Here is a 7265-nt window from a genome sequence, read left to right as displayed (position 1 = left end):
TTTGCTCTCAAGAACAACATCCAGACCTTGGTTGAAGCCGGCGTTATAACGCTAGGGTAAGCCGATTGAAAACGGCAATACTCCAAAGAGTACAAGAGTATAAACTGTTTCTCGCGACTCCGACAGAGTATATGAGTATAAACTGCTTCTCAAGACTCCGACAAGTATAAGAGTATAAACTGCTCCTTGATACTCCGAAGAGTATATGAGTATAAACTGCTTCTCAAACTCCGAAGAGTATATGAGTATAAACTGCTTCCTCCTACCGGTATATGAGGTTAAACTGCTCCCTGATACTCCAATAGGTATATGAGTCTAAACTATTTCCTACCATTGACGGGAAGTTCCTGGAGGATATTACGCTAATATTCTTAAGGATAACCCGGCCAGATAACAAAGTCAAACCCAGCTCCAAGAGAGAAACTGGGGGTGGATAATCCAATGCATCGGGAAGTTCCCGAAAGAATACCACATGGGTATTCTTAGGGATAACCCGGTCTTTGTGGAATTGACGAAGGAGAAATCTACATTCGAACTCTGAAGGTATGAGTTATTTTTGTGAGAAGAGATCCAATCTTCTGGTAGGTTAATCTTTCCTCACCAAACCATCCGCTGATCAAATCAAACGACAGTGGATCCACCAACATTTCCATTTGCCCGTCATTGGCATTTTGCAGACTTAACGTGCTAGGTCCTGAACGCCTAGCATTCAAAGTCTCCCTGTGAGTGATAATACGAGTTGGCATTCTCTTTGCTACCTGTATTCCACTTTCTGTGTTTTCTGGTCAAACCTGTAAAAGTTAGGGCCAAAGCCAAAATCCCCTCTCGATTCCCCCAATGAACGAGAGGTCCACCTTCAAATCGAGCGATCAAACCTTCTGACAGTTAGGATCGTCTCAAACTCCTGCTTGGTCAAACCTTCATACAGTTAGGACCACAGTCAAAATCCCCTCTCGATTCTCCCAACGAACGAGAGGTCCACTTTCAAAATCGAGTGATCAAACCTTCCGACAGTTAGGATCATCTCAAACTCCTGCTTGGTCAAACCTTCCTACAGTTAGGACCAAAATCACAATTCACTAAACGAGAAATTCATCTTTGGTTCAGTAACCAAACCTTCCGACAGTTAGGGTTATCCGAATCTTTTCGATTCTCGGAGTGGAGATCCCACTCCTAGTTTCACCATTCTGGATTCTGGGGGTGGAGATCCCACCCCAAGTCTCCTTTCCGGCCGAAGATAGAATATAAAATTCTTCCTCTTCAGCACCGGGAGATAGAATATAAAATTCTTCCTCTCCCGTTTCTCAATCTGTCTTTGCTTTTAGAAAAGACACGATTGTCAAATCCGGGCACTCGATGCACGGGGAATTTTATCCCGAAGCCTGAGTAGGGATAAGTCAACGCCTAACACGCGTTGCCGGGTAGTCTATTCCCGTGAGAAAGACGAAGTCTATGTATTCAAAATCATAGCATTAAGTCTAAGAGAAGCAATTCTCTTAGCACAACGTTACATGTGAAACGGGTTTTAATAATTCACATGCTAGCCCGATTCAAACGGTAATCGGTAAAGGCACATCAAACCCGTTGATGGCTGGGGGTTTGCCAAAAAATCCCAAAGCCTACGTCTAACACGCGTTGCCGGTTAGTCTTTGACCGTAAAAAAGGACAAAAGACCACATATTCAACATTGTGGCAGGTTGTTATTAATAACACCATAATCCGTGCCTCACACGCACGGGGAATTTTATCCTGAATCCTAAGTAAGGATAAGTCAACACCTAACCCGTGTTGCCGGGTAGCCTATTCCCGTAACAATAGCAAAGCCTATGTATTCAACATCATAGCACAAAGTCTAAGAGAATTCACTCTCTTAGCACAACGTTACATGCGGAACGGATTTGACAATCCGCATACTAGCCCGACTCAAACGGTAGTCGGTAAAGGCTAATCAAATCCGTTGAAGGCTGGGGATTAGCCAAAAATCCTAAAGTCAACGCCTAACACGCGTCGCCGGGTAGTCTATTCCCGTGAGAAAGACGAGTAGCCTATTCCCGTAACAATGGCGAAGCCTATGTATTCAACATCATAGCACAAAGTCTAAGAGAATTCACTCTCTTAGCACAACGTTACATGCGGAACGGATTTCGTCAATCCGCATGCTAGCCCGACTCAAACGGTAGTCGGTAAAGGCTAATCAAATCCGTTGAAGGCTGGGGATTAGCCAAAAATCCTAAAGTCAACGCCTAACACGCGTCGCCGGGTAGTCTATTCCCGTGAGAAAGACGAAGTCTGCGTATTCAATATCGCAGCACTAAGAGCGTTAACTCTCTTAACACGACGTCATATGCGGAACGGATTTAGATAATCCGCATACTAGCCCGACTCAAACGGTAGTCGGTAAAGGCTCATCAAATCCGTTGACGGCTGAGGATTTGCCAAAAATTCTATAACTGCGAGTCATTGACGCATCAACTCCCCTAGTTGGTCTCGTGACTCGAGCACCCAACAAATTCAGGATAAAATCCACACATGCAGATGAATCAACTTTAACAGTTGGTCCTGCAGCCCCGACACTTGGGACCACCGTGCTCCAATACCTTAAGAGCTTAAACTGTGAGTACTCCAGCAAACGTATGAGTATAAACTGTGTTAATGGCGATCCGTAAACCCTAGGGTTAGCGCCGGTCAACGCGTAACCCTAGGTCAACGCCAAGCAACGCGTTGCAACAAAAGTCAACGTTCGAGGATTCAATATCCACACCATTCAACGTTCGATGATTCAAGCCCTAAGGGTCAACGCCGGTCAACGCGTAACCCTAGGTCGACGCCGGTCAGCGCGTTGCGACACAAGCCGGTCAACGCATAACCCTAGGTCAACGCCGGTCAATGCGTTGCGACCAAAAGTCATCACACGGTGATCCAAAACCCTAAGCCAGCATAATGTGGCGGAGGTAGTTCAAAGTCAACTCAATGACACGAGCCAAACTCAATTCATCAGCTGCAGACTCGAGACTCCGACGACGGCCAGACGATAAACGCAGCGCCGGAAGAACCTCGGCTATTCGTCAAAGCATCGAATAGATCGAGAATCGAAAGAGTTAAGAGTTGAAGCTAACCATGCCGACTGAAGGCCAAATCAATCACATCCAAAGTATTCCAGCCTCTTCTATAAAAGAAACGAGTCAGGAACACTTTGGAGGGGGTATCTGTAGGCATCAAAAATTGCCTATAGTTCTCCACAACCGGTTCAGTGTTAACGAGCGACGATGAACGTCACCATCCAATCCACATGAGCCTAATCGACGTCGACGAACGACTGAAGTGAATCGACGAGTTACATGAGCGGATAGGACTTCGGAATCACGAAGACCCGGACCAATCGGGAAGCCCGGCACTGTTCACAAAAAGGACAACGCCCTTCATGCCTCGACCACTCTACAGATAATCCAATCACCAGAGCAGGTCAAACTCTTCGTCCCTAGGGGTGTCTCGGAAATTCCGAGACACCCCAAGGGTGTCTCGGAATTTCCGAGACACCCAAGGGTGTCTCGGAAAATCTCCGAGACACCCTAGGGTGTCTCGGAATTTCCGAGACACCCCAAGGGGTGTCCTCACGTTTGTGGTCCCCTAGCCCCCTCCTAAAGCCTATAAATAGCCCCCCTTGGTGCCTTGATTTGAGGAGGAATTTTGGAGAGCTTGGCGAAGCCCTGCTGCAGTGAAGAGTGCCCGTGTGCTTCAACAAGAGGAGGAGAGGCCTTGATCAGAGCCTTCATCGCCCGTCAGATCCTTAGTATCGGCCTTAGCGTTGATACTAAGAAGAGCTATTACCTCGCTTTAGCCGAGGTATACGCTTATAGCTTCTATATCCCTCCGCGGATAGGCGAAGCTCTGTCCGATTTATCCGGATCAGAAAGTTTCTAGATCTCACGCGGATCAACGAAACTCTGTCCGATTTATCCGGACCAGATCTGAGTGCCCCGGTGGTCCACGGATATCAACATCCCCGTCACAGGCAAAAGACCCACGCAAGCAAGAGATGATGAACAGATCTTGCGTTTGTTTGAAAAGAGTTGTATCTATTTTGTTTTCATTGTGTACCGGTCTTATAAAAAGGCTATCTTTTTATTTCATTGTAACGATTGAAGTTGTAATGAATGCAGCAATGAACACAGCAACTTTTTCCGCAAACATCCGTAATAGGACTTTCCTTTGCCGTTTGACTTCTTCTTGGATGACGATCGGGCCCACTGTCCACCTTCAATCAGATCGGGATGGACCCAGAGAATTTCACCATTTGGGACTATATGTGGCATAAGTCCTTTCTAGTGCTGTTTGTGAGGATCATCGTTGATGGTTTTTACCGCTACGTTCATTATGGGCTCGTGCTGAAACCAATTCAAAGGAAAAGGTCCGAAGCTGATTGACATTGCATTCGTGCCCACCTTCTTCTCCATAGATTGTTTCATAGTAATGACCCCAACATCGATCAAAGCTTAGATTTTATCTTTGAGGGCGTAGCATGATTTGGTAGGGTGGTCAGTACTTTGGGTCATTAACTCTTTTAGCGTCTTCTTGATCTTAGATCGGATGAAGCTTGATCTTATTGTTCTCTATAAGGAATATGAAAATACCGGGGACTTCGTCTTCTCTAAACGAGTAAACCTTTGGGAATTTTGGTTCCGAGGTCTTTTGTTTTTGAGGTTGTCGTTGCCACTGCAACTGCTGAGACGCCTTTTGTTGTTACTGTTGCTATTGCGGTTGCAGCTCGAATGTTTGGTTCACATCCACTATGTTCACTTATGCTTTTCCTTTACCCCGAGGGACAAAATTCTGTTGTGGAATATTTGTCGTCGTTTGACCTCTTTCGGCCTTCTTCATCTTGAGGAAGTGTTCGGCTCGTTCTCCTCGCACCTTCAAATCCTTCCAAGTCCTGGATGGCGCGATTCACATGGCTTCGAGGATATCTAACGAAAGATTGTTATCACAGGTTTCCAGAATGAAGTCCTCGCTGACCGGATCTCGACAATTCATCCTTTTGTTCCAAAATTGTTTGATGAAGTTCTCGACTAACTCTCCTTCCTTCTGTTTCTCATCGATTAACATTTCGATTGAAACCTCGGTATCGTCATCGAAGAAATTTGTAAGAAATGTGTCCTCCATATCATCCCAACTGCTGATACTCCCTGGCTTAAGACGGTGGTACCAATCAAAGGCTGCCCCGCGAAGGATACCGACGAATGACCGTACCATCAAAGGTTCATTGCCGGAAATTATTTCCAAGTGAGACTTGAAGTATATTAAATACTGAGTGGGGGAACCCTTTCCGTCAAATGGTGTGAAGTTGATCAAATTAAACTTCACTGGGTACGGGATTGATTCCCACTCTCTTGGGTATGGACACGGTATTCCGGACTTCTTTACTTCTTGAGCACTCATCAATGTATTGATTTTGCTCTTTAGGTCCCTTATTTTCTTATCCTCGCTCGTATCTTTCTTTGAGCGATCCTAAGGAGAAGCGACGTAATCATCTTTCATATTATTATCATCCGAGGGACCACCCCCAACATTTTTGTCCGTGGAAGGGGTATCCATGTTGGTATTCTCGTCCGCTTCCCGATCACTATTAACTTGGTTGGGATTATTACGACGGTTGGATTCTCCCTGTTGATTTGTCAGCGCCGCAATTTGTTGGCTGTGCATTTCTTTCATCTCCTGCATAGACATTTCTCTTTTAAATTTGAAATTCTCTTTCTACTTGGTTAGAGCGTCCTCGAGAATTTTAGCCATTTGCTCTATGTTGATCATAAATGATTCATAGGATTGTCTTATGCTTGACGTTGTATCATCGGAAGCCATTGCAGAACAAATGTCTGACGTTTCGTCATCTAAGGGTAGTCCTTTATGCATTCTTTGGTAATCCCTTTGTCTAATGGTTCCCGATCGTAATCAGGTCATACGCTGGGATACTGCTAAAAACTGATCAGGACTAAAGTATCGTGTTGACCTCCCCTTATCGGTCACGTTAACGGACACTTCTGGAAATTCATCGTCCTAAGCCGCTGATTTCTTCCTGCGGAAATGCCTTGGTTTGGACTCAGACATTCCGGTGGAGATTCTTTCAAACACCGAAACTCTCTTCAGGACAGTCTTGGGACGGCAACATTCTGACAATACTGCCTTGATAATTTTGACACACAGACAATGAGAGTCTGTTTCTCGGTTACTCCTTTTCCAAGACTTATTCGTACCCCCAGCCCGATAGTACAACTCATCGGTCTGATGACCAGAGCAACCCATCGTGTGTTGGCATGACCCTCCAAGTATAACATCGTCGTCAGATGAACATGCTTTCCTCTGGGAATTCAATGCTTTGTTAGCGTCTTCAGGAGTCACATGTTTGAGGCTACGTTTTTGTGAGCATAGGATCTCAACAGGCTCCTGGACTTCGACACGTAATCCAATGCGATCAGTTACAAGGGCCTTCCCATCATGGGATCTCTTCCACTGCTTAGGAGGATGATTACGACCCAGAGCCTGATAAACTACTTGAGATTCATTCAACGGGCCTAAGTGTTCTTTAACCGAGGTTTTGCCTCGACCCACGTGAGAAGGACTAAGACGATCCATGATCTTCATCTTAAATCAGGATAAGTCCACACTGCAGTGGGGCTCCACTGAAGATGCTTGATTTGTCGGGACAGTAACAGGGGATGTCGGAGACTTAGACGGGACTGTAGGAAGTGAACCAGGCACAAAACGAACCGAACCGGCTTGGTTCAAATGTGAACCACCATTTGGTGGTTCTTATTTTTTAACGACTTTGGGCGTTGTTCAGATAGTTTTTAACACCGGTTTGGACTTTGGCTTCCAGACTTGGCATAATTTTGGTGGCTTCTGGACCACCTCTTTTTGCTTCAGCTTCTGCACTTCTTGCATGAGAGCCCGCGCATGCACAAGTAACGCACGATGTTTCTGGATCTGCTCTTTGAGGGTTGAACATGTCCTTTTGATGCGGACCCATTCATTCGTCGTTGATTTGGGGGAGGAGTTGCCTGCTCACTGTTTTGGTGCTTAGCTCATTCTGGACTTCAAATCCACTTCATAACGGATTCCATCAACTGGCTCCAAAGCTTTATAGCCAGCTGGCGCGCGAGGCGTTGGCGCCGCCTTTGACATGCTCTTTTTGATAGAATAGGCACGCTATCAGCTGTTAAATCCTTACTCAAGGGGTTCAGATCTGCGGCTTCGGCTTCGTCGGATGCCAG

This window comes from Asparagus officinalis, chromosome 1 (assembly GCF_001876935.1).
Source record: "Asparagus officinalis chromosome 1, Aspof.V1, whole genome shotgun sequence".
Taxonomy (NCBI): Eukaryota; Viridiplantae; Streptophyta; class Magnoliopsida; order Asparagales; family Asparagaceae; genus Asparagus; species Asparagus officinalis.
The sequence above is the reverse complement of the archived record's forward strand: the minus strand, read 5'-3'. Positions refer to the sequence as shown.